At 38.4% G+C, this 26,948-nt stretch overlaps 1 long non-coding RNA gene across 2 annotated transcripts in view; it reads left to right on the top strand.

The window, feature by feature from the left end:
• LOC124869644 overlaps window positions 1–26,948 on the top strand; it is a 115,236-nt gene that overhangs the window by 65,987 nt on the left and 22,301 nt on the right. The window contains exon 4 of one of the 2 annotated variants that reach the window (XR_007038632.1): window positions 449–732. The exons of the other annotated variant lie outside the window; for it this stretch is intronic. This is a non-coding gene — a long non-coding RNA (uncharacterized LOC124869644). Of the gene's footprint in view, window positions 1–448; window positions 733–26,948 lie in introns of those variants that run through there. 2 annotated transcript variants of the gene reach the window in all.

Here is a 26,948-nt window from a genome sequence, read left to right as displayed (position 1 = left end):
TGGACTGGAAACTCCAAGGGGGCAAAATATTGGCCAATGCCAAAAATAGCTGAAAGCTGAACTGAAAGATAAATGATTATTGGTGAGTGAGTAGGTAGTAAGTAGGTAGAATATAATCATAATTCAGTCTTTTACCTTTAATAAATGAAATCATAATTTGAAAACTTTATCCAATTTTTAGATTTGTTTGATTATCTGAAACATTTAGTTGTGACAAAAAAATCAAAAACAAATCTGTAAGAGGGCAAATACTTTTTCTCAGCACTGTGGCAAATCACCTTCAACGTCTTCAGCATTACAATAACCAAAATAATGCAATAATGGGATTTATTACCCTTACTTGTCTTTGCCTGTGAGGTGTCTCATAGTCTTTTGCAAAATTAACAGGTTATGTTCATCATTTCCAGTGATCATGACCAGTGTAATGCCTTTCTGCATTCCTCTGCAGACTCTCAGCCCAGCTGATATCCTGACCATATTTTGAAGAGGCTCCTGAACTTCAAACCGAAAGTCTTCCATGTGCTGCACTTAACCCACAGGTGGTTGCCTTGGTTACCTGAGATTAGAAACAGCACCTGAAAAGCTGATGCATTAATGTACCACTATGCGGGATTCTGAGCTGTGTGGAAAAGAACCACTAAAGGTAGCAGAACTACCTTATTAGTCCAAGAATATTAGTCTAAAGCATCTAAAATTAGTTTGGTAGGAGAATCAGATTAGTAAAATAATAAATATTTGTCCTCATAACAACATCTTGGTACCATTATCTGCTGAGAAGATTCCACACTGTTTCAAAATTTGCTTGCAGAGATTCACTGAAGGTCGCTTTGCCATGAGTATCACTGCATTGTTTCAGAAACAACCAACTACAGTGAAATCTTCTCCAAATCACACGTTAAATGTAAAACCTTAAGGTGGAGGTTTTCTGAGCAAAATCAATCATTTTCTTAAATTGAGTCATTCAGACGTGCTTGTTCGTAATGAACGTGATATCTATCTTCTGTGGCTCATTATGTCCCACATAAGCACAGTCCATCATGGACTCGTATTGGGATGATTCATATCCTCTTGAAGGGGGGAGTGCATCATTATCTCTGTTGAACAGTTTTTTATACATTGAAGCACAAATGATATTACGAGCCCTAATTACATAAACGTGTGTGGACGCCCCACTTAACATCTCAGTATTTCCTATTTTCTGCCGCAGCAATAAAACTAAAACATTTATCAAAAATGGAGGACAATAATTATGATAAAATCCCATAATCCCATGTAAATCTAAAACCTGAGCCATCGATAAGAAAATACATTTAGGGCAACTTTTCTAAACATTTTAGCATAACCTTTCAGCCATTGCTTTTGTAGGTATATTTTGAAAAGGGTTACTGTTTCAGTGATAAGTTCAGTTAAAGGTTCTATTTAAAAGTAAGTGCTCAATGCCCACGGTTGAATACTCAGGAGATTTGAATCTAAAACTGGTCAACGATTATACTTACAGACTTGAATATATACTGTACACCCCTCTTAGAATTGGGATAAATGCACTTTAGCAAGTTGCAGCTTGGCCACTCGGGATTTTTTGCCATCAACAATCTTCCGACAGGATTCTGGCTGGACATTTCATGGGTTAATTTCCTTGCACAAACCTGGGTAAGCGTAAACCATACATTTTCAGTAGGACTGAGGTCAGGGCTTTGGGAACAAGCTTAACATCAGAGTACTTTGTTTATCCTTAATTTTAATGTGTGTGTGTGTGTGTGTTTTGGATCATTGCTAAAACACCCAATTATGTCCAAGTTTGAATAATCTAGCTGTTGATTTGAGGTGAATTAGATTTAAATTTAAAGGTTTTCCATGCGAAGTGTGAACTGTAGAGTCCTACTACCATTGAAACAGACCCACAACATGATGCTACCACCACCATGCTTGACAGTTAATGGTGTTATTAGATTAGAAAATCTTGCCTTTATTCCTCTCGGCATTCGTCTGGTCATTGTGACCACACAGCTCAATCTTTGTCTCCCTCAGTTCATGCTGTTGAGAAATTAGCTTCACTATGAACAGCACCATTAGTGTTAAGTAGTTCACACTTAATTCAGCAGGCTTCCTTGGTTACTCCTGAACATCGTGACAGATTTCCTTTCGTGTGATGGTGATGGTTTAGATCACATGGTTAAAACTCTTACACAATTTTATGCTTAAAAGCTAGATTTGTAGCAGGAAATCAACCAGTTAAATGTATTCTATAAATTCTGACAAAAGACAGTAAGAGAAGTGATCAAAAATCCAGCACTATTTGACGAGTTATTTCAAAAAAACAGTCTATTGATACCTAAATAAAATGGGTGGTGGAGGTGGGACACTGAACCCAATATTAATTGGATTGTATGAATATATTTGTCTCTGGTACTGTGTAATCATTGGTCAATTCTTATTTTTTGTAGCTCTCTAAATTAGTTTATTTTAAAATCATTGGAAGCTCTAAAATTAAGAATTTTAACAATTTATATGCATGATCCAAATTATTCAACTGCGTTTCAATTTACATTTTTAATTGTGCATTTTTTTAAACATTGCTGTATAATTTCTCTCAGGTTATTTATTATTTTTATGTTTTCTTTGCAGCCATCATGCTCTGTTAAAGTCACCACCTGTCCAACTTTGCTAAGCAACTATTTTTAACATGTACACAGCAGTACAATTTTCTTTTGAGGAAAAAAAGCAAAGCAAATAACCCATTTCTACAGATAAATCCTTCTTTACCAACTTGAAGAGGTTCATAAACTTTGTTTTTTAATTTTAAAGGTGGGTCAGACAGCCGTGCTATAGGGTTACGTCCCCATTAGAACAGCCTTCCTGCTGCCGTGTGACATAGTGTGTATTGGAGGAGACACAGGAAAGCCAATCGGGTCGTAAGTGCTTTGGTGGGCAGCACGCGCCATGACCCCTGGCGGGGCCTATTAGAAGAAATGTCTCAGTGGTCTACATGCTTTCAACCTCACTGGCAGCCACCAAGCAACATCAATTACACCCACTGCAGCTCCAGCCTATAGCTTCTCTAGTATATTGCCATCACCACAGGGGTAATTGGTCCACTATATACTTCTAATTCCGAGCAAGTCCCAGCCTACTTTTCTAGTCAGTCGACATTGGTCATGTTAAAATTGCTGTAATAGCCTGTAGCTTCACTGTGGGGTCCTGAGATTGGACAAGAAAGATGGGAGGGGTAAAAAAAAGGTAGCAGCAGTGACAGCACTAATCAGCTATTAGAAATATATGCATTCAGGTTTTGGCACAGCCACCACCTTTCATTGAACGATATGCAGTGCCCCAGCAGACCTGAGGAGCTTTCTCAGCATATCCCTCAGAAATGGCTACCCATGCATGATGCTCCCTACGCCCCTGCAGTGGGAATGACTTAAATGTCCTCCTCTCCAGCGATGCACACATAAACTGTTGTTAGAATTGGACCTGTGACCTTTTCATTTAGTTTTCCCTTACCACCAGCCCATTGTTGCTGCTTAAGGTCACTGGACAGTTTTGGAACAGAGAGGATGACAACAGTAATTAACTCCATTTGTAAGAGTCCAAGATAATGTAAATGTCTCAGGTCGCTTCCGTTTATTGTCTTGTAGGCGGATTTAAATTGGTCATGACAACAATGGCTAACGAAAACATCATGCACAACATAGCCAAAAACTGCATCTTTTCAACATCTCAATCCAGCTGAACTTTACTAACATGACATGCATTCGATTGAATATGGATATGATGAAGTCGGGTTATTACAACCACATGCCTTCACACAAATATACAGTACCTTGCAAAAGCATTATGTGGTAAACCAGCACGAAGTAGTGCATGACTGTACTGTGAAAGAAAAAGGATGCATTGTTTTCAAAGGGTTTTCCGAACACAAATCTTAAAAGTTACATACACATTTGACATGAACCCTTTTTGCTCGGAAACCCCTTAACAAAATCCAGTGCCAACCCAATGTCTTCACCTAATTATTGAAAACACTCCACCTGTAATTTAATCTTGGTATAAATCCAGCTGTTCTTTGAAGGCCTCAGAGGTTTTGTTGCAGAACATTGGTGAATGAAATTAAAACCAGACAGGACAGGGATAGCACATAAGCATAGAGCAGTCTAATTTTAGGGTGATTCACTGACAAAATTCTTCCTTAAAGTAAGGGTGGACCGGTGAGAAACATGAGAGGAGCAACAGACATTTAATGGGACCTGATTTAAAAGACAACAGAATGATCTGGCAAGAGACTGACCCAACAGGGGAGTATTTAAATGCTAGGGAGGCGATTACTGAGTCTGGGATAAGGTGAATCTAATTACCTGAATGCATGACAGCTGAGCCGAAGGAGAATGACTAATCACACAGAATAAAATAGTCTGTGTGTAATTTAGTTTCAGTATATATCCAGTTGTGCTGATAAGACCTCTGAGGTTTGTTTGAGAACATTAATAAACAGCATGATGAACACCAGGGAACACAGCAGACAGGTCAGGGAGAAAGTTGTGTAGAAGTTTAAGCAGGGTGAGATACATAATTTGGTAACATCCCAAGCTTTGAATGTCTTACAAAACACTTTTCATTCCATCATCCAAACAGAACCGCAGACTTACCAAGACATGGCTGCTTAGAGGTCAGTGGCGACTCTGACGAAGGTTCGAAGATCCACAGATTAGATGGGAGAATCTCTTGATGGGACAACTATTAGTCTTGCCCTCCACTAATCAGGCCTTTGTAAAAGAGTGTGAAGAAAAAAGCTATTGCTGAAACAAAGCCATGAAATTTTGTTGCAACTCATGTTGAGTACACAGCAAAAATGTGGAAACAGGTACTTTGTTCAGATTCAAGCAAAATGTTACTTTTTGGGCTACATGCAAAATACTATTTGCGGCAGAAACATGACCGCTCATCACTTTCAACACATCTCCTCTGTGAAACTTGGTGTTAGCAGCATCATGCTGTGGGGATGTGTTTCTTCAGTAAGAACATGGAAACTGGATGGAGTTAAATGCTGGAGACAAACCTGTTAGAGCCTCCTAAAGACTGGAGACTGAGATTGAGGTGAACAACTATATAGCCAGAGCCACAATCAAAGTGTTTTAAATCAAACATACTGAGTTCCATACAAAAACACTTTATTTATCCAGAAATGAAATGTTGTTACTCATAGTATTGACTCAGGTAGGTGCACATAAATGTACATCCATCTAATGAGAATCATGTATCTTTTTCCTTTCCTTTCACTTCACTGTTACTATGACCAAACATTTAAAAGCGTTGAAGTTTGTTCTTGTTAAAGATAAAATGTGAAAAGGTTTGGGAGGTGCTGTTTTTTACTGAAGCCTCAGTGGAATGACATTGATCACTGATTTTAAATGAACATAGTGAAGCAGTATATATTTACACAGCAATATGCAACACAGTATAGCCAGGGTTCTCAAGACAGTGAGTTCTGTGTTGCTGCTTATGTGAATTTGATTCAAATGTGGGAGGTAAAAGGTCAGTGTAAGTGCATCCGAGTCCAGGGCTCTGTATGTGGTATACATTCAAAAGGGAAGACTGCAAACACACACATCTTCATACTCAAAGCAGTTGCTGGATGTGGATGTGTGTAGCATATAATCAGTGCTGTATGCTCTGTAGCGCATAGGGCACATACCGAAAACACATGGAGTGGACACAGAGAAACACCACATCGCCCCTGGCTAAGGCACTGGCTGAGGCGCTGGGGCCAATTAGGATGCCAAGGCCAATGCATCATACTGAGGGGGCCAGCTGTCTGCGGTGCCCTGATGTGGCTGTCCTCACCACGCTCTGAACACCCTCCGCTCCTGAGGGCCTGAACCAGATCAAACACATGGAGCAAGGTTCTCCTTCACCTCTGTGCACGCGTGTAACGAGCAACAGGTTGCTGTTGAGCTTATGCAACAATTTAATTTCCCTGCTCGAATTGTCGATGAGCGAATAAAGGTCGCCCTTACCGCGCAGACGCTGGTGTTGTCAGCTCTGATATTTCCCAGAACCCTAATTTGCAATGAATGATGCTGCTGTTTCTTCAAGAAAAATCTCTTCCCATGTATGGATGGAAAATAAGTATGTCGACAAGTTGGGTTTTTTTTTTTTTCTCTTGTTTTTCACTGCATTTTTCCACACTTTGCTTTTTGTCTGATCTCACCATCTGCTGTTGGGAAATCTTAAAAGTTTTAGGTTTTGTTTGTGATGAGTAAGTATGAGCAAAAAAACATCAGAAATTAAAGTAAGTCGAATCTGAATTTCCTTGTTTTTTAAGAATATGCTGTCGTACAATGTTGCCTCCCTGAAACTGTTAAAGAAAAACAAGATCATAATTACCTAAAAGCATTCCATACAAGTGGGGATGAAAATTAAAATATTGCCTTATAGTAGCAGACATAGTATGGAGAAGATATATTTTAGAGTGTTTCATGTTTAAAAAACATGGATACATTTTGATGTGCTGCTGAATCTTGTTAAGTTCTCAACCCTGACCATCTGCTGGGTGGGAGAGCAGCTCAAGTGTCCCTGAGGAGAGACAGGGGGCTGCTGAGGGTGAAGGAGAAACAGACACTGATCCGACTGACAAGGAAGATGGAAAAAGTCATAGATTTTTTTTTCTTTCATGTTTTTTTGAAATGTTATGATGTCTTTTGAAATATGTCATATTTTTGTAATCTTTTTTTTTTATTGGATTCATACACCTGACATATTTTGGTTATTTTGTTTCTTATTCATTGTGGACAGACTGTCCCATGGGAGATCTACACTAACAAAGAAGATTTGGGAAATACATTTCTTCTGTTGCATTTGTTCATGTCATTCACACACAGATGGGTTCTTGGGGGGGAAAACGGAAAATGTTAACATCTCTCCGAGGGGAGCGTTTAAAGAATTTCTGTTTTTAGTGCATTTCTCTTAGTTTGACAAATAGGAATTTTGTGTTGCTGCAGCCTACTTGGCACTTTTGGTTTTTGGATTGAATATATATACCAGCATATGACAAAAATAACTGGGTTCTTACATAGTCTGGAAATGTATGGAAAAGTGTGGAATTTAATAATTTCAAGGTCTAGATTATTCTAGACAGAGAAACATGGAAACATAAGATTTCACAACTTTGTTCCCTATTCCATTGTCTAAATGGAATAGGAGTTGTGTCCATCCATCCATGGGTTTAGCAGTTTCTTTACTACATTTAAAGTCTGATTACTGCAACTACATTTTAATTTATATGTTGAAGTTATGTAAAATTGCCTGCAAGGACTGAAAGCTGAACCTTTAGTAGAAGTAGAAGGAATTTTGTTACATTAATGTCAAGAGACCCTGCAATAACTTTGGGATTATCTTTTATCTGACTAGATTTATCCTGAGTCTATTGCCATTTAACTTCTATCAAATGCTGTAAAGGTTAATGATTTAAAGGCAGTTGTCCAGCAGGTCTAATACAGTTAGTTTAGCGGAATTAACCATTCAATTTTGACATTTCTGCCTACTCTACTGCCACCTACTGAGCTAGTATGCTTATCTTATTTTTAGGAATTTTGGCGTCATGAAGAGATTCTTCAAGAACATTGAAAAATATTTAGTTTGAGAAATAATAGCAGTATTAACCATTACATGTATCGTTCTTAAACCTATTAAATTTTCTCCTTATTTGAGAAGGTAATGATCCAAAGTTGATTAGAGTTAACCGTAACAGATGCTGAAATTCTTGTGACTCTCCATTGACATTTTGTAATTCTTATTTTAATTACAGCAACATTTCCACTCGTAGAGGTGAGCTTTATTGTCTCCAGAAAGCTGTTGGACTCTTTTAAGTGCAGTACAGTCCTTGATTTCCGACCTCATGAATGCGGTATTACAAAAAGCACACATTTACTGGCTTGACAGAGAGATTCATAAGGTGGGAGCAGTTCCAGCCCTGCTGTCACCACAAGTAATAAAGTGCAAATGAAATGTGTGCAGCATTTGGAACCAAACAGCAAGCACGCATCTTTATAAACATCCAATATATACATATGTATATAGGCTGACATTTGAGTTGTTTTATGATTTTAGAGAAACTCTTGTAAAATTTCAAACCATTAATAGCACCTTAGGGAGTTATTTAATGTCAGAAGACAGTTTGGTTTTTTATTTTGTTGTTTAGATGGTGAGGCTGACAGTAATGTCTCACATCTGACGTGCCCATAAATACATTACCGAATGCACTACAGAAGATTGTGATGATCTGAACCAACTTGACTTTTTGATTAACCATTTAGTTTAAGTTAGCATCATCATAAGACGTATTAAAGTCATGCTACTCATATCAATTAAAAATAATTGTTTCAGAACTGCTGTTAAAATAATGACATGTGATAGAACTGATATTTGCTTTTAAAACGGGGACAGATTAAAGCAAAAATACAGGGTCTTCCACAGCTATTGGCGCTCTTAACAAAGATGTACAAAAACCCTTAAAATAAATACATTTCTGTTGCAGCTCAGTAACCCAGCATAGAGCTTGCACTATAAAAGCTGAGATGATGTAATAAAATAAATAGTTTTAAAATTGTTTGTCACTGACCAAATATCAGTTTAAAATTAATATAGCCTTTGGGTTAAAAACTCAAACTAATGATGAAAAGAATTGTAAAAACGATTGTGTTTTATACATATTTTGTTTTACGGCACTAGTGGCCTTTATTAGTTTTTTTCCCGAAAGTAAGCAGACAGGAAAATGAGGTGGACTGCGGCAGGCCGTTTAACTTAAAATCAGCTTCGTCCAACTATATGCAATTACATTCTATTTATCTAAAAATTAGTTTTGACCAATCACAACTAAATTTTGACTATCCAGAATTGTAACTTAAGACATCTGCATTTACATTCTGACTTGTATGAAGTATTTGTTGATGAGCATTTTGCTGTTAAAACTTGCATGTTCTGTTAAAATAAACAGCTGCAGCACAAAATCGATAAAAATACGATCATTTTTTTTAACAAGCACAAGTAAGGCTAAAATGCCACATAAATCTGGGACATTTTGACTAGGTAGAATGATAATTTAGAGATATCTGAAATATAAAAGCCGTCTAGATAAAAAAATGTTCGAGATTAGTCTGATTTTTTTGGAAATATCTTAAAGGAATGTAGACTAGTGAATACAGTTCATGATATCACTTAGTTTTGCCTAGTCATTATCTGCTTTCAAGATATCTGCAGTTTAATTTGCACTAGTTAAATCTTAGTTTTTGATGTCAAAACATACATGCAAGGTATAAATAATGAGGTCATTTAAGATATCTTTCACTGGAATTATGACTAGTCAGAACAAAAAGCAAGATATCTCAAATTTACTTTAGGACTATTCATAATTTAATTATTGATATCTGAAATATATGTTTCAAAAAATAATTTCATTCCAGATAACCAGAATTAGAGCCTCCATACAACTTATGTTGGTAAATCTGACCTTATTTAGTCAGAATGTAATCAGACATATCTCAAATTGGTATTTAGCCAAGTCAAAATATAATTATAGATATCTTTATTAACTATTATGCCTAGTCATAAATCAAGGTTATTTTATGTTAAGATGTGTCAAAGGTCCAAAATGTTGCTGCTACCCTAAATGTGTATTTTTTGTGTTAACTATATGAGTATTTTGGTTGTATGATGGATATTGATAAAATGATGAATTTGAAATTAGTTGTACATAATTAGAAGTGAAATACTAACACAGTTAAATTTAAACTTTTCCATGATCAGTAATGGTCTACATGGTTTTACATGAAGCAAAGTGTATTTGAACATTGGTATTATCCACAGGTGAGGTTGTTTTGGTTGAGACCAGCTAAGAGAGACTGGTTTCACCTTCAGAAACTTTACATGAATGGATGCTGAGTCACTTCCTCTTTGAGCTGCGCCTATTCTGCTGTGGCACACAATGTGGTAGGTTGAGGGTTATTTATTGTCTCTAATGGGAAAATGTTTGGAGCATGTCTACTCCTCAAACAACATAATTTGAAAAAAAAAAAAAAACAGTTAACAACAAAGCACAAACATACTAAAATAAAATAACACAACAGCCCAAGTTCGATCAGTTGGCATCGACAAAGTGCAATGTCTAATAATACGGGCAACATCACATATCGATTTTATTAGGAATAACAATTGCAGCAATAACAAAACTGACCTTATATCTCTTGGTGTTCACTGTAGGCATATGATAGTGACGACCTGAGGGAAGAAGTTTACAATCTATAAAGAGAGGATGGTCTGAACAACATAACAGAGGTTACCTTCCTCTGTACCTGCCTGTTATCAAAGTCCACAAGCTGAGCCCCCCCACCCTCCCCAAAATCTTACCTGCCACATTGACCAGTTTACCGAGTGTGGTTTACCGTACCAGGCATTGATCCAAACATGATGTTTTATAAAAGTTATAATTTTTATAAAACAGGGTCTTAATTTTGGAGGAGACATTAAAAACTACCAGGGGTTTTGGGAGAGAAACTTGCCCACATTCATTCATTTTGAAAAGTGGCTAAGAGAGCTGGGCCTCTGTGTTGAGTCAAAATCGTACCATAGATAAAGAGGAAGTAATGGATTCCTAAATAAACGTTCCTAAATACTCTGATCAAGTTAAACGTTTCAAAATGGTTCAGCTACAAATTTTGTACCAACACAGAAGGATTCTTTCAGAAAACCTATATCAGAAGTTGCAATGACAATGTCAATCATGATTAACCTACATATTCTTGGCTCTTTTCTTTATCCTGCCTCACCACAATGTCTCCACTGCACTTTGTGAGCTTTACCATTTCCACCACTATAAATATACACCCAGTTTGGGCATTGAGGGCAGTGAACGTCCATCCAACAGGCCAAATATTTTGTTGGCAGGCAAAATATGCATGGCACTTGCAGTAAAATACAGTCACAAGTAGTCCTTTGCAGTTGCAATATTGTACAAATGGATATTGTGATAACAAAACTCATTCAATATATGATAAAGCTCTGATATGGAGTATACACATACACAGATGAAAACAGATTTTCTGCTCATTTTAACTACAACATGTATATCTTTGAGCCACTATTTTGTTGTCTGACACACTTGCTGCCAACAAAATTGAATCAAATTGCCTTGTGCATGCGATGATAATAAAATCAATCTGTCTGTGTCTAAAGATGTTTATATACACTGGTGTTCTTAGGCTTGCAAGCTTCCATATTTTTCTTCCAAATGTAGTATAGGTCATTACGGTAACTCCAACACTCCAATTTGTGTTTCTTTGGACCACAAATCTCTAAAAAAGCAGTGTGTTTGAGATGGTACCTTAAAATTCATCCACAGGTGTGGCTCTATCTAGTTAAAATATTTTCAGAATTTTACAAAGTCATGATCATCTGGGCTTTCCCAATTTGTTTAAAGACATATTAGGCTTAGTGTATGTTAACTTTTGATTTTTTTTTTTTTGTTTGTTTTGCTACGTTCTGAATAAAGTAAAGAATCTTTCATTCTGGCATTTAGTGAATCAAAGCAGATTTGGTAATCTTTACTGACCTAAAGCAGGAAATATGCAGTGAAACTGAATATTTTAAACAAACAAACAAACAGGGCCTGTTTAACAGTGTGTCTGTGTGTTTAAAGATAAATGGAAATTGCTCAGGAAAAGATGTGCAAATAGTATATATAGGTGTTATGCAAGATCCTCTTGAGGGTAAACAACGCAGGGGCCTGTTGCAGGGGACGATAATTGAATGAAATAGAGATTGGATGGACAGGTCCTGTAAGTGCCAGACATGGCGGCAGGTTGTTGATTCGTCACCCCAGGCCTTCAGGTTCTGGCTGGTGAAAAGGAAACAGCCCGTTTGGACGACTTGCTGATTTAATTCTTCCTTTAAAGTGCCCTGTTCACATCAAGTGATTTATAAAAGACAACCATGGTTTCAATCTGTGTGCATTTGTGCCATTTCCATGCAAAACATGCCAGTGGGCAGGCTGAGGTTTTGAGTTAAATGTACCTACACAATAAAACCCCCACACTGAGCACAAACAAAGCCGGAAGAGGGAAGCCTTTCAGTTTTAATTAGTCATCACTGCTCTGTTTTGGAGGCGGTGCAGAGTTCATCAGTAATTGGGTTGTATTTTTTGTTATCATTGAGACATTTGGAGCAGAGTGGAGGGATGTGGGTCATACTGAAGTGATCCCAGAATCCACTGCTTGCTTTCCACTCTTTTTTCCTTTTCCCTGTCCTACAGTTCTCCAGGCTGGCACTGGTGTGTTCTCTGGAAGGACTTGTAGATCCTGGCAGGCCTGGCGACTGGAGACGGGCCACAACGCCGCCTTCTCAAGCACAGCTCCAAGTTTGTTCTCACCATGACCAAATGCAGGAATGTGGGAAGCCTCAGCTGTGCCATTAAAGGAATAGGCTTCTGGGAACAAATCTGGGAAAATAGGGCTTTGAGTGAGGCAGAGGAATTGCAGGAGTGATGCCAGGACTTTCTTCACCACGAGATCCATGAGTGCCGAAGTGTTGAATGCCAACCCAAACTTGGGAATGTAGAGAATGACCTGATGGTAATGGTAAGATGACTGAAATAATTCAGTGGGAGAGCCAGGGGGGAGGATTGAGACCATCCAGATGGTCAGCTCAGAGTTTCTTACTAAATTATTCATACATTTGTTTTTATCCCATGATAAGTGAAGCATAAAACTCTTTTGTTTATTTGGTGTTTGTTCCGTCAAATTTGAGGAATGAGTATTCAAATGAACACTTGTTTAGTCACAAATGCAGCTCATTAACACACAGAGTTAGCATAAATTATAGGTAACCACATAATGAATCCACATATGCTCTCAAAGCGTGGGTAGGGTATTGTAATGCAGACTGACAATGACAGTGGTCCTTTCTGTGCTGATTGTAGGGAGGCTGGAGTGCGGCTGGAAGATAATTATGTGATAGATGTGCATGACTAGGAAATTGCCTTGAAGGACTAATATTGCAAGGGTGGTCATGATAAGTCTGAAGATTTAGGAAGTTCTGCATAGCCACTTCAATGTAGGCCCCACGAGTTTGTTTGAATAAATAACAACCATCCATTGCAGTTTTGCTTTTCATTATTTTTAGGGTACAAACTAACATTTTCTTCTTGGAAAATTGTTTTGTTTAAATAATAGTGAAGTCAAGTTTATTTATATAGCACTTTTCAGCAACAAGGCACTTAAAGCGCTATACATGAGGAAAAATATGACAATGATACAGAAAATCAAACAGAAAAAAAAAATCAAACGAGACTAATAATCCTTGGGAGTTTACTAAGCCTAATATGTCTTTAAACAAATTGGGAAAGCCCAGATGATCATGACTTTGTAAAATTCTGAAAATCTCAACATTTTAACTAGATAGAGCCACACCTGTGGATGCATTTGAAGGTACCATCTCAAACACACTGCTTTTCTAGAGATTTGTGGTCCAAAGAAACACAAATTGGAATGTTGGAGTTACCGTAATGACCTATACTACATTTGGAAGAAAAATATGGATGCTTGCAAGCCTAAGAACACCAGTGTATATAAACATCTTTAGACACAGACAGATTGATTTTATTATCATCGCATGCACAAAAAGCAGAAATCCTGTTATCAAACATCCAATTGTGTAAACATCTTCAACATCCTCGACTGACATTATCGACAAACACACAATCCTCCACTTCTGCCAGGAGTCCATTGTGCATCTGGAGAAACATGTCCCATTTGGACAAGAGGGTTCCCCTTCACCCTGTCTTCTCGTTGAGAAAATTTGATCAATTGCATTGAGAGACCAGCTGACCAAATCTATAACTCAGAATTTTGGAAGATATGCAAAAAGAGGCTCCAAAAAGAAAGACAAGACACAGAGCTGAAGCAGGGCAGATATGGGAGGGTGCAGGAGACAGAGAAAAGTGTCCTCCTCCACCGAGAGCGGAAAAAACTTAATAAACTTAATAAAACAATTTTCTATCCTCAACCAAGAACATGTATTCTATTGCAGAGAAGACCCAACCCAACTTTAGATTAGTGAATGGAAACGGATCAGTAAATGACATCCAAACTTTACTTCTTATGCCTGGTTCACATATCCGATATCCCACCGTATGGGGTGTTTCCCGAGGACAAATGAGCATGCAGCCTTTTGGGGCAGCAGGAAAGTATCACTGCTTGGATCAGTGCCTTTATATCCCAACCTTGTATAGGAGAGGGGGAATAGATTTAATGATTTGCACCTAAATTGTAACTTTTTTCTTTTTTCGTAGATCTTTTTTAACTTTTTAAAAACTCATCTGGAGACTGATTCTTTTCACACTCTCAGTTGCAGCAACATGTCCATTAAAAGGCTACATTTTGCAATCATTTCAAAGAAATGCAAACACATTGCTTCAATATTGGTATGTCATTCCTGGATTTATCTTACAGCTCACGCCTTTAAGGCTATTGTCACAATGAGACGGTAGCCTGTGGTTTTCACAGGATCTCCAAGAGCATATGTATGTTGGTGGATTGCAGTACAGTTTGGAAAAGTTAATTTCAGTGTGAACTGAAGCCTACTGCCCTCTTAAAATTTGTTTTATTTGTGAGTTTCAACTGCCTGATGGGATTTTGGTTTTTGTAACATCCAGAGCCAGGTCAAAAGCACACCTTGATGACTTGAGGTGCTGTCAGCCTGGTGTAGGCATGACCAGTTTGTGTCAGGATCTGTCTCTGTTAGGTTTTTGTGTTTACTTTCTGCTAAGCCAGGTGCTTTTCTGTTCAGGTTTATTTAGATTCCTTCTGGTAAATTTTGTTACTTCCTGGGTTCTGGTGTTAGATGTGTTTAGTTTATATTTCCTTATAGATCTTGTTTCCCCTTGGTTATGTCCTCTAGTTTAGTTTCATTGTTTACTTATTCTGTTCTCTAGACGTTTCTTCCTGTACCCTCTCCATGTTCATATTAATTAATCATTCTCCCTCTATATTGTTTAGGTTCCCTGATCCCCAGGTGTCTCACATTCTCTTGACTCTCCTCTCCCAGTTCATTGGTTCACACTCTCCTCAGTATTGAAGTTCTCTGGTTTTCAATGTTCTCCACCGGATTCTCTGCATTTGCTGCCTCTGTTTGCTGTACGCCTTTGCTGCGTATCTCCCTAGTTCCTCGCCTCAGTGTTCTTGCCTCTTAACCTGCCTGCGTATGTAAGTGTTGATCAATTATTATTAAATCTTGTCGACTCACCATGTGGCTCCCTTCCTCCTGCCTGCTCAACCTCTAAATATGACAGTTTGGGGCTTTGGAATAAGGCCAGTGTGGCCAGTCCTTAAAATGTTTCTGACAAATCCACATTGGTGCATGCAGGCAACGCATAATGGATAAGCTGCTACTAGAGCTACCAGGGTCCACCATGCTGTGCCCAGGACCCTTGCTGCCACTACAAACTCAGTACATTCTGCTCCAACAATCTGCAGAACTTTGACGTGCCATCACATATAATGAGGAAGCACCCTTTGTTGTTGATGCCCCCCCAGAAGAATACTGGCGCCTTTAACATCAGAGATGTGTTGTGCTGTACTGTGCAAATACTGGACATGACACTTAAATCCAACCTTGGATAGTTTTATAAGAAATGGTGATGTTCCATAGGCTGTGGTATCTTCAAATATCCAATGAAGAAGCTGTTTTGGCAGCAATCAAAGGATCTAAGGGTTTACTAACATTACTTCTTTAGGATAGTTTAAACGTTATCTCAACGAAATGCTCTTGGGCCCCCAGAATGGGCAACTCTTTCCTGATTTGACAGTGCACTTCAGCGCTGCAGAAACCTTATCGTCTATGCAGATGTTTCAGCTTTAGAGTGGTTCTCCTTAACATTCATTCCGATGTGTGCAGCATTAATGAAGTTAAAGAAACATATTTGTTTTTAAGTACGAGGGTGATATTGTTACAAAAGGGGCTTCAAAAAGCAGTTTTGCCCGATCGATATTTTTCAGTTGTCACTTTTCATCTGTTAATATTCTTCTGGCACCAAAAAGCAATTACCCATTTCAGACTTAGCGATGCACAACACTCAACACATGCTCCATCTAGTTCCAGAGGCATGAAAACATGGTTTGCCACAGCACAGCAGTCGTCCTTGGTGCTTTGCAGCTGGAAGACACGCATCAGTCAATGCCAGGAATTTAGCATCTTAACATCCCTCCGCTTTCCGGTTCTCCTCTCTAATTCAAAGCCAGACTACCACCACAATGTTCTAACTGCTGGCATCCCCTCATTTGCCGGCTGTATTTCTCTTTTGGATGATTCTGCTTGCAAAGAGCCACTTGAAGAAAGAAATATAAAATCCTGCTTCTCTCCACCAGCATTCAGTTTCAAAGGGGAAAACAGAAAAACTGCAGGAGCAGCCTATGCTTTCAGATTCTGCCCATGCTCATTCTTTGAATCATCATTAGTGATTAATTTTCCCGCCAGTAATACAACCTCGTTTGTGATTCCCCTTCGAGCCTTTGGCCATGCTTGGAGAAGTGACAAATATGTTCCCATGGAAACAGACCTGTCATGCCACTCTCACCGCTGGCCTGTAAAATGAAATCCAGCTTTGCCAGAGAAGAACCAGCTGGTGACCTGACTGATCTCACGTCAGAACAACAGTGGGACTTTTGACAACCTAGTTGCCATCAGACATCCTCTCTGTGTCACTGTTAGAGACCTGATCTCTGCATCTTGTTGTCTCTCAGGCTTTTCTCTGTCTCTTTATGAACACTCGTCCTTTTCTCTCCCTCCTGTGGCTTCTCTTCAACAAAGGCTCAGGTAATCTCAGTTTGATGGCACTGGGCAGTAAAGGGTGAGAGAGTTACTGCATACTGTAGATTGAAATAGTGAGAAAATGGGGTTTTTCATATTACTCAAAAGATTAGAAAGTTGTAGTTGATCACAGTAATGCGATAACATTTTTTGTTTTTTACCACCAGAGCAAACAAACCCAGACAGTGACAGATATGGCCCTTTTCCTTTAGTACCTGCTTGACAACATTGTCTTGGTCGTTTTCAATTACAATTGAGCACCACCTCAATGTGGGTGGGGTTGTCATAGCAAGGCTTCCACAGAGTTCGAAAAGTAATGTGATGTTATTTGTATGCGACACTAAACACAACGCAATCAATGGTAAACCTGCTGCTCTATGTCTATGGCTTTTTGTCAGACTCAAATGCCTCTGTTCCATTCACTGTTCCAGCACCGTATGGCTTCACTTCGCTCGATTTCGCTCTACTCCGCAGGAAAGCTGTTGTGTTTCCATTGACTTGCTGACTGCTGGAGTTATGGCATGAAGCACCACGACCAGCTGCCAGCCTTGCGCGCAGTGCTGCTATTAACCGTTAACTGTATAATGGTTCAGTGTGAGCCTACCAAACATGAGATAAGTTTCAAGTACAAAAATGCAAAGTAAAACAAACCCTCACCGTCGCACATCATGTCCTCTAACGGTGATTTCAACCCACCACCACGGCTTTGACCAGCTCTGGCCATTGTGGTCCTTAATATTTTTGTCGCTCTTGGGGTTTTTTAGCTTTTCCCAGCACTGCGGTGTGCAGTAAAGTCAGTGGCTTGACATTTTCTCCGCTACCTCAGCTTAGACTTTCTCATACTGGTGTTCCGCTGACCACGCTCCTGGCCAATCAGTAAACAGTCTCTCCACGTCACATTTCAGCCCAAAAAACAGTTCCAAAAAGGCTGAGTGGAGTAAAGCCAGCTAAAGTAGAGCCCATTTAAGAGAGCCCGAGAAGGTTCGGGTGCCAAGAAGAAAAACTCTGGGTAAGTACAGGAGAGTGTGGAAAGCCCTTAAGGGGCATCAAACTGAAGGTAACTTGCTAGACGATGTCCTGTTATAAATTTATCAGTGCAGATCGTCAGTGTGGGCGAGCCTCCCAGTGGTGGGATGTTATTCCCGATATCACGAACACGCAGCAGTTGCAGAATTTGAGGATGTCTGAACATATGTTCCTGTTCAACAAACTACATCCAGCTCTGGAGCGACAAAATACGGCTTTTAGTGAGCCTATGCTCACAAGGAAGAGAGTGGCCACTGCACTGTGGAAGCTAGCTACCAGAGTACAGGAGTACTGGGCATCTGTTTGGAGTCAGCATCACAACTTTGTGCAGGTGTTTTGTGCTACTGTGGATATAAACATATTATTGTCTTCCCAGTTATGGGCCTAAACATATATCATTGGATCTTGCTATGAATTTTGACAATAAACTTGTGTATCTTTCAATGTCTCTACTTTTGTTTTGTACATATTACAAAGACTTTATGAAAAATGCAATGGTAAGAGAAAAAAGCTCAAAATAATCCAACAGTAACAGGAGAGGATAAATCAGTTAAACTTCTGCACTGACACATCCAAGAATAGTCCTTTTGTGTGATGACTTCATTGAGTAAGAAACTTAATGTATATAGGTTACCCTTTCTTGAGACATCAATGCACATAAATGTCAATGAAAAATGCTTGGGTAGTACTGTTGAATCCTTCCACCAGTGTATGCTCAGATAATAATCAAAATATAATACTCAAAATAGGCCTATCCTACAACGTAGAGCAAATACCTCCAGGTATATACATTTTTATGTCCCTTAAATAAATATTTCGGAGAGGTCACGTTGTTACATTGTGCTGGACATTGGCTGTGTCAGAGCTGGTGCTGGTGTTGAAGATGCAGATGGTGCAGAAGCAGGGGAGCTTGGTGGGTCCAATGTAGGAGAAGTGGAAGAATGCGCCTTGTATGTAGAACGAGATTCTGAAACAAAAGACTGGGATTACTGGTCCTCTAAACATTAAAGGGCTTCATTACACTACAGGCTCCCTCTGGCCAGAGGTGCAACTTTTTTTTATTGTAATTGACTTTTTCTGTATCTCCGGCATATATGTGGATAATGTGGATGTGGTACATGGTTATACCTCACAGATAAATCTCCAGTTTGCAGGAAAAGTCTTACTGAAGTGGGAAAAATTATGTAATTCGCTTACAAATGAGTCACAGATGTAGCTAAAAATATAAATTTTTAAAGTAGGTGTAATTCAAAAACGTATATGTTGTAGCTTACTCCTTGCCCCCACTTCCCCACCACCCACAGTAACTGAATAATGTAATCGATTATACACTATAAGGCATATGAGCACACTGGTAAAGAGAAAATCTCACTTTCTGCACGTTGAAATGCAGGTTGCTCAAGGAGAAAATATAAATGAGAACAAAAAGTCAAAGAGAGTGTCTCAGTTCTTAAAACCCATCACTACAAGTAATAACTGTAATACGGGTCTTGTGGTTAAAGAAATATTTCTGCATTTAACTTAAAATGTGTTTTTAGGTGAGGAAATATCAAGTATTTTTGAATGTAGACACAACTTGGTGACTTAAACCATTAGGCCCTGACCTTTAAAGGGGTGCTAAATTGCTTGTAAAAAAAAATAAAAATTGCACCTGCAATAAGTGGGTGTGTTGCATGCGATCGTCAAATATTTTGCAGGCAATGTATAGCAAAAGAGGTGCAGACCACACTATTTAAATGAGGACATTGCTTGTGCTACTGGCTGCCTGCTGCTGCTTCCAGCAGAACTGAAGAAGAAGCGAACAAAAGTTGTGTTGCTTGAAACAAGCGGGGGTTGTTGTGCTGCAGCCTTATGAATGATCCAGCTGCTGATTCTTTTCCTTCTGTTCCGTTCTGCTCCTGCTTTTCTGGACTGTTATAGTTTGTTAACCGTTCCCGTCGCTATTCACAGCAGCAGGTTTGTCATCGCAGCCTCTGCCCTGACAAGATTATTTCTTCTGTCTGTTCATTTGCGCAGGATGCTTCTGAGTGCGTAATTGCGCATGCAGAAGGCTGAGTTTGAAGTCCTGCAAGCAGATGCTTTATGTTTGTGAGTCTTTGCCTCACTTATGTCAGTGACGCAAAGACTACATCCTACTCCGCCTTTAATCAGAATCATGGATTACAGGCAAGATCAGTTATGTGTGCACTTCGCCATGATCGGGGTTGTGATTCAGCAGCAGATGATCTCACTGACAGCTATCGTGCGCTGGAATGAACCAGACACAGAAAAAAGATTTTGGCTTTGTTTGTGATTTACTCCAAATCAGACCTTAGATAATCCTACTTAGAATCCTCTATTTCATCTATTTTTATTATTTTTATTTTTGAAAATGCAAATCTGCAGACACGTACTTATGTCTGTGATCTGTCATTCTATCTATGCATCCTTCTGGCCAAAGTGACAGCAGACATTTTTGCATCCCAGTTAGTGCATGCAATTCAAACGTGCTAAATCTAGATGCAAAAACAGAACCTGAAATCTGTTTCTGGTTTGATAAATCGCATTGTGGGTGGTAAAGGATTACATCTGCATATCCCCCTCCCATAAATGTGCGCCTTTGGTTCATTATCATATGTTTTGCATATTCGTGAAGGCAAACACCCTAAAAAGTTTGCCAGCTGTTCCGCTGATTTTACACACGCAATCTGATTAGCAGATCAGCTTTCCGGATGCAAACAGGTTTGCGTGTGGTTTTGTACACGCAAAGCTTTTGAAGATCAGGCCCAAAAGTAATAGCACACTCAATTACTAAAGTTTAAAAATATTAAAGCAATCTGTGGCTTTAATATTAAGTTTTCCAATAAAAATGGCTGACATTCAAGAAGAACTATTTACAGAGATAATAAATGCATAACAAATAATGGTAATGAGCTAGTTGTATTGACAGGACCGGATTAGGATTATATTATTTCTATATTTATAAATACATGCAAAAAATAAAACTTTGCATATATTGGTCTTTCCAAGCAAGGAATTATTATATAATAGATGTTTTAGTTTGATTTTGTAGAAATTTCTTAGTATTATCAGATGGAAGTTGATGCACTGTTCCTCTCTGTATTTTTTAACTTTATCAGACACTTTATTATTGGCTGTCTTTAAATGTTTTTAAGAGGATTTGGGGCAGGAATTTTATTTTTTAGTCAGTCTTTTTTTTTACTGCTGTGATTTACAGGTAATTTCCCTGCTAAAAGACCAAATATCTAAGCCTTCATTTATTTCTAAGATACCTTATGATTGCTAAATGTTTCACTTCCGGTGGTATAAAACATAAAGTTGCACCCTAAAACACAACATCCACTGTACAGGTACAGTTCCTTGCTTAACTGTTTACTTTGTAGTAGTATTTACCTTGAACTTTTTCACAATTTGTGATGTTACAGCCACACACTTGTTAATTCTATTTATTTATACTCTTCTTTTATTAATTGTGAAGTGGTTTTTAATATTTTTTAGAAAAAAAGGGTGACATGCATTTGTATTTAGCCCCACTGAGTAAAAACTTGCAAGAATCATTTCGGTTGTAGGGATATGTCTCTACCAGCTTTGGACATCTCGAGACTGACATTTTTGGCGCATTATTTTTTGCAAGATAGCTTTGCTCAGTCAGATTGAATGGAGAGTATCGGTGAACAGAAATGTATCTGTAGGATTGATTATATTAGCAACTCCTGGTAAGCTAGCAAACACTGCAGTAAAGTGATGTGTTTTGGTACCTAATTGTGTGTAGGGTTGTCATGACTCTAAAATTTAACAAAAAAAATATAGAAATGTTTATGATACTGCAGCAACATGTTTTGAAAGCAAAGTGTTCTTTCTAAAGAACAAAGACGAAAAATCTGATTAATTACAATATGACAATATTTTAGCTTCCTTAATTAGAGAAAACCCAATAAGTAAGGAACAATTCAGCCGTGGTTAAAAAAATATATGATTTATAAGTGTCACTTTGTTTGTCTTTGTCTGTTTCGATAATCACATACCTACGGACATGTCCCTTCAAAGCTCAGTCATGTCAGGACATGCCTGCTATTGTGCTGTTCTACTGCAGCTTTAATCAGACACAGCTTAACCTGTGGCGTCAGCTGGTATGTTAAACTTTCACCCAAGTGAAACAGGACAATCCAGCGATTAGTGGATTATTTTCAATCAGTTACCAGCAAATTAGGAATGAACATGAATGTGGCATCTTAATTTGAAGACCCCAACAACAACAAAAAACCTGCGTGTTGGCCCCTTTTACTTTGTCAACAATCCCTTAGAGGGAAACCATGAGCCCTCTTCTTGACTGCCTGCAACCATCCAGGAGAGAAGAAACTTTGGCTTCTGAAAATAATTAATAAAGTGTATAATCAGCAGTTCAACACAGTACAGAAATCACACAACCATTATATGGCAGAACAAGTACAACTGATACTCAGCATAAGCAAGTTCACAGTCACAGAAACAGAGCAACAGAAACAACTTCTGAAACAGTCACACTGATCTCTTGAACTTGCTCTTATTACATTAAAAATGACTAGACAAACCAGCTCTGGCAATTTAAAATCCTTTTGTAAATTACATGAAACCGGTGCAGCATTTAAAGGAATGTTTTCCTAGTTCTGTTCTGACTGTTGGAACAGACATTTGAAGAATATCATGGGGAACTGAGCCCATACTGGGTGTGATATATTCACATTAATCACAAAGGTTAGAAGGTAACTGCCCAAATAGAGATTTGTAAAATAAAAACACCATCCTACATACAAGGATGCATATTTAGCAGCATCTTACAGAGAACAGTAATCTTTGCGATCTCCACAGACAATAATAAAATGCAAAGCACAATTATACCGTATCCAGTCTCTTCAGGTACAGGTCCGCTGCATTCATAAAAAGCAGATCACTGAAGTCCATTATAGACAGAATGTTTGCAGAAATAAAATGACTCCTCATTTGAAAATGATTTATTTTGAGAACCATCTTGCAGACAAGCCAATACATTGTGTGGTCAGCTGTCTAAGAAGCTTTGACAATTCACAGCTTTGGGATTTGCCTAAAGCAAATGAAGTAGATATGCCAAATTGAGGTTTTTATGAATATGTAAAACAGGATTCTGAGTTTTCAGTATAATTATATTAGATTAAAAAACGTATGTGTATAAAACACAAGGCACGTGATTTACATAATGCACTTGCTGACTAATATCTCAGTAGGCTGCATTGAAAGTGAGTAAAATGCTTCTTGTCCTATGAACACCTCTCCATCTGCTGCAGTTTCAATCGTGCAGAGTCTGTGGGCAGGATCTCTGTGGTTATCTGAATCAACCCGCAGCTCAGCTCGGCATAGTTCATCCAACTTCTTGACCTCTGTTTTTCCTTTTCGTCTTTTATCCATCCCTCAGTGAATACTCCCCTGATTAGATATGTCCCTAAAACCCATATCTTACACAAAGTAGGAGGAGACAATCAATTTTTAGAAACTGTTTCTGGATTCTTGAAACTAAAGCTGTAGTGAGTCGTGGTAAACATTTCAGTTGCCTTTGTGTGCCATTGATGTTAATTTTTTAATTATTTTGTTAACAATGCAAGAGACCAGAGAACTGCAAAACATTTGTGTCCACTCCCCAACCCTGTGCTATCCTTCACTCTTTTCCCTAAACAGATCATTAAAAAGTACAAAAGAAGCAGCTACCAAAAGAAATAGTTTGAGTTTTCCATAAGTCTTTTTTTTTTTTTTTTTATGCATTCACTGCAGGATGCTGTGCAATGCAATGCTATGCCATTGATAAATCTGTTATGAATTATTAATGAGACGTATTTAAAGCAGGGTTCATACATGCTACACGAATGGCTTGACAAATGGTTAGATGAAAAAAATAAAAAATATCATCTTTGTGCAGAGAAAATCCAATTAAAAAGAGACAGATGCAAGTTTTAAAACAGAATTTTTCTTCTGCGCTGCTAGGGCCCATGACTGTTTGAGGTCATATTTTACACACAATTTTACTGCCACGATATGACTCGGAAAAGATAGATGTGTGATGAGTGAGCTGGACAGTGGCTATAAGGGCCCTCCCTGCGAACTGCCCAGACTTGGCTGTGGACAGAGGGACATATTGCTTCGGTTAATGACTGGTGACACTTGCAAGATTTGTGATCTTTGAAGGTCACGGCCCCTGCTGAATCCACGCGAGGAGGGATATAAGTCGTGGGCTGATCCTTGCTGAAAGCTGTAGGAATGGACGTTGGTGTGATTCATCTCTGTCTCATCACTCCTGCTGCTGGCTGATTCCATGGACGGCTGCTCTCTGCTGCACTTTCTTCACTGGCCAGCTCCCAGCCAGTGACGGGAGCCGGACAGGAATGTGGCTAAAAATGCGCTCAAGCGCACACATGGTGAACTTGAATGAACTGCAGCAAAACCACTGTAAATTTACAACAGTATCTTGCCGCATGGCATAATAATTGCAAAAGACAGTTAATGCGCATCCCTCTCATGTAATTTAAAAGTTAATGCGGTCTGTAAACCAATAACAGCAGATAACAGTAATTTATCAGCATTAACGCGGCATTTTTTGTCAAACAGCTCCCCTCCATACCATACATCCAGTTACTTCACAGAAAGTCTGTGCACAATGGGGAAAAAGAATGTGACTTTTTGAACATACTTACTTCTCCGTTGAAAACTTTTTATACGTCTTTCTTGATGACATCAGATTGAGCTAAAAAGGTATTTTATCCCACCCATTATGTTTCTGACGTTGTTGAAACAATTCAGTGTTTATGAACCAGAAGTGTTGTGATCAAGAAACTGTTTATTTAAATGTATGTGAGATACAGTGAAACCCAAAATTATTCATACCCATGGCAGGTTTACAATTGAAGTTATTTTATTTCGTTTGTTTCTGATAGGAAATGAGACAGGCATCTTTTTAAAATATAAAAAAAACATTTCAAAAGGTTAATAATTAGTGAAAAGGCCTTGGCATTAGACCTGTCAAACTCTTCTAAATGCTGGCCAAGTTTTTTTATTGTTTCCACTGGTATTTTGACATTTTTGATCTGGCAATGAGCTCCAAGTCTTTAAAGTTAGATGGCCTCCTTGCCATCACCCTAATCTTTAGCTCCATCCATGATTCTCTATCAGATTAAAGTGAGGAGTCTGGCACTGCCACTTCAAAACATTACTATTGCTTCCATTCAGAAGAAACAATAAAAACATTACTTTAGATCTAAACAGAAAATATGATAATAGGAATATGACAGATTTTTGGCTTAATGGGATACACTGCTTTGAAAAAGTATTTGCTATTTAAAGATTTCTTCAATCTTTGCCTTCTTGCCACACCTAAATGTTTCAGCTCAACAAATAAATTTTAACATCAGACAGACATAATCTGAGAAAATACAAAATGATGATTTCATTTAAGAGAAAAAAATAGAAGCCAAAAAATAGTAATGCTCCTTAAACCCAATAACAGGTTGTGCCACCCTTGGCAGCAACCACTGCCATCAAGCTTTTGTGATTATTACCGTGGGTTTTACTGTTGGTTTTATGCCAGATGTAGGATGCAAAGCTTCAAACAGTTCCACTTCTGTCTCATCAGTCCACAGAATATCTTTCCCAAACGTTCTGGGGATCATCAACATGTTTTAGGCAAAGGTGAAATCAGCTTGTCTCTGCTGAAAGGAAGCATCCCTACAACATTATGCTGCCACTACCATGTGTCATGATGGGCATAGTGTGTTCAGGGTGTTGTGGGGGTAGTTTTCCACCAAACGTTGTGTTGCATTTAGCCTCATCGGACCAGAGAACCTGCCTTCACTTGCTTCCTGTGTCTCCTATTTGGCTTGTGGTAAATAGGAAACAAGACATCTAATGAGTTTCCTCTTGCCACAACTAAAAGTTGACCTATTGACAAATTCTTCCACCTGAGGTATGGACTCGGCAGCTCCTCCAGAGCTACTATGGGCCTCCTGGCTGCTTCTCTAAGTAATGCTCTCCTTTGCTGGTCTGTGAGTTAGATAGATAGCCATGTTTCGGTAAGTTTGCAGTTTTGCCGTCCTCCATCCATTTTCAGATGGTGGACTGAACAGTGAGATGCCCTGTGAAATGTTTAAAGCTTGGCACATTTTTTTAAACCCATGTATGCTTTTTATTTCCACTGCACAATTATGCACTAATTTATACAGATCTAACACAAAATGTCAATAAAATACATTGGAATTTGTGGTTGTAAAGGGACAAAATGTGGGAACGTACGACTCATATGAATATTTGTCAACACAGCTATAAATGCACAAGTATGTTACCTGTCTGGAAGGTCTCCTTATATTCCCAGTTGCTCAGTTTATGCAGTTTAGTTACAAAATAGACAACTTCAGTTAAGTTTAGTATTCGCAGAGTTATGAAGGCTGGTCAGACTACAACTGTGTACAGTAGACTTCAAAAAGTCAACAACATATCGGTGGTTTCCTTTAAGTTTTTAAATAGCTTTTCACTCTAAAGTACTTGTTGCCGATTCAGTTGTGGGGATTTTCTTTTTTTTCTGGGACCTGAAAAGTGTGAAATGACCTGCTAACCTGAGCTTATTAAATAGAGTCTTAGCTTTCCCTAGAATACAGATTACTGCAGAATACTCGATGGTGCAGCTGTGTTTTGACACATTTTTCAAAGGTTTTTCTTTTTAGCCGAATGCATTTTAGAGATGTTTGAGAGACCTTTACAAAGCGTTATGCTTCTTCACAGGTAAAGTGAGAAATGTTGATTAGAGTACAACAGTATTGTAAGTCAGAATGTAGGACACTACTGCTTTGATTCCCACAACCAATATGAGTAATTCAAGCTAGATGGTAGTTGTTAAAGATACCAATTCTAATAAGCCCAGGATTATCATAGCCAGACGATCAGATATCACTACAGTGCCAGGATAATGACATTTATCCCCTTCCACATGGTGCATAATTAATTGTATCACCTTAAAGTAAGAACTTTTCTGATGGTATTGTGGTAATTATATGAATATTGTACTTTTTAATTAAACT

Source organism: Girardinichthys multiradiatus, chromosome 6 (genome assembly GCF_021462225.1).
Source record: "Girardinichthys multiradiatus isolate DD_20200921_A chromosome 6, DD_fGirMul_XY1, whole genome shotgun sequence".
Lineage (NCBI taxonomy): Eukaryota > Metazoa > Chordata > Actinopteri > Cyprinodontiformes > Goodeidae > Girardinichthys > Girardinichthys multiradiatus.
The sequence above is the reverse complement of the archived record's forward strand: the minus strand, read 5'-3'. Positions and strand labels throughout refer to the sequence as shown.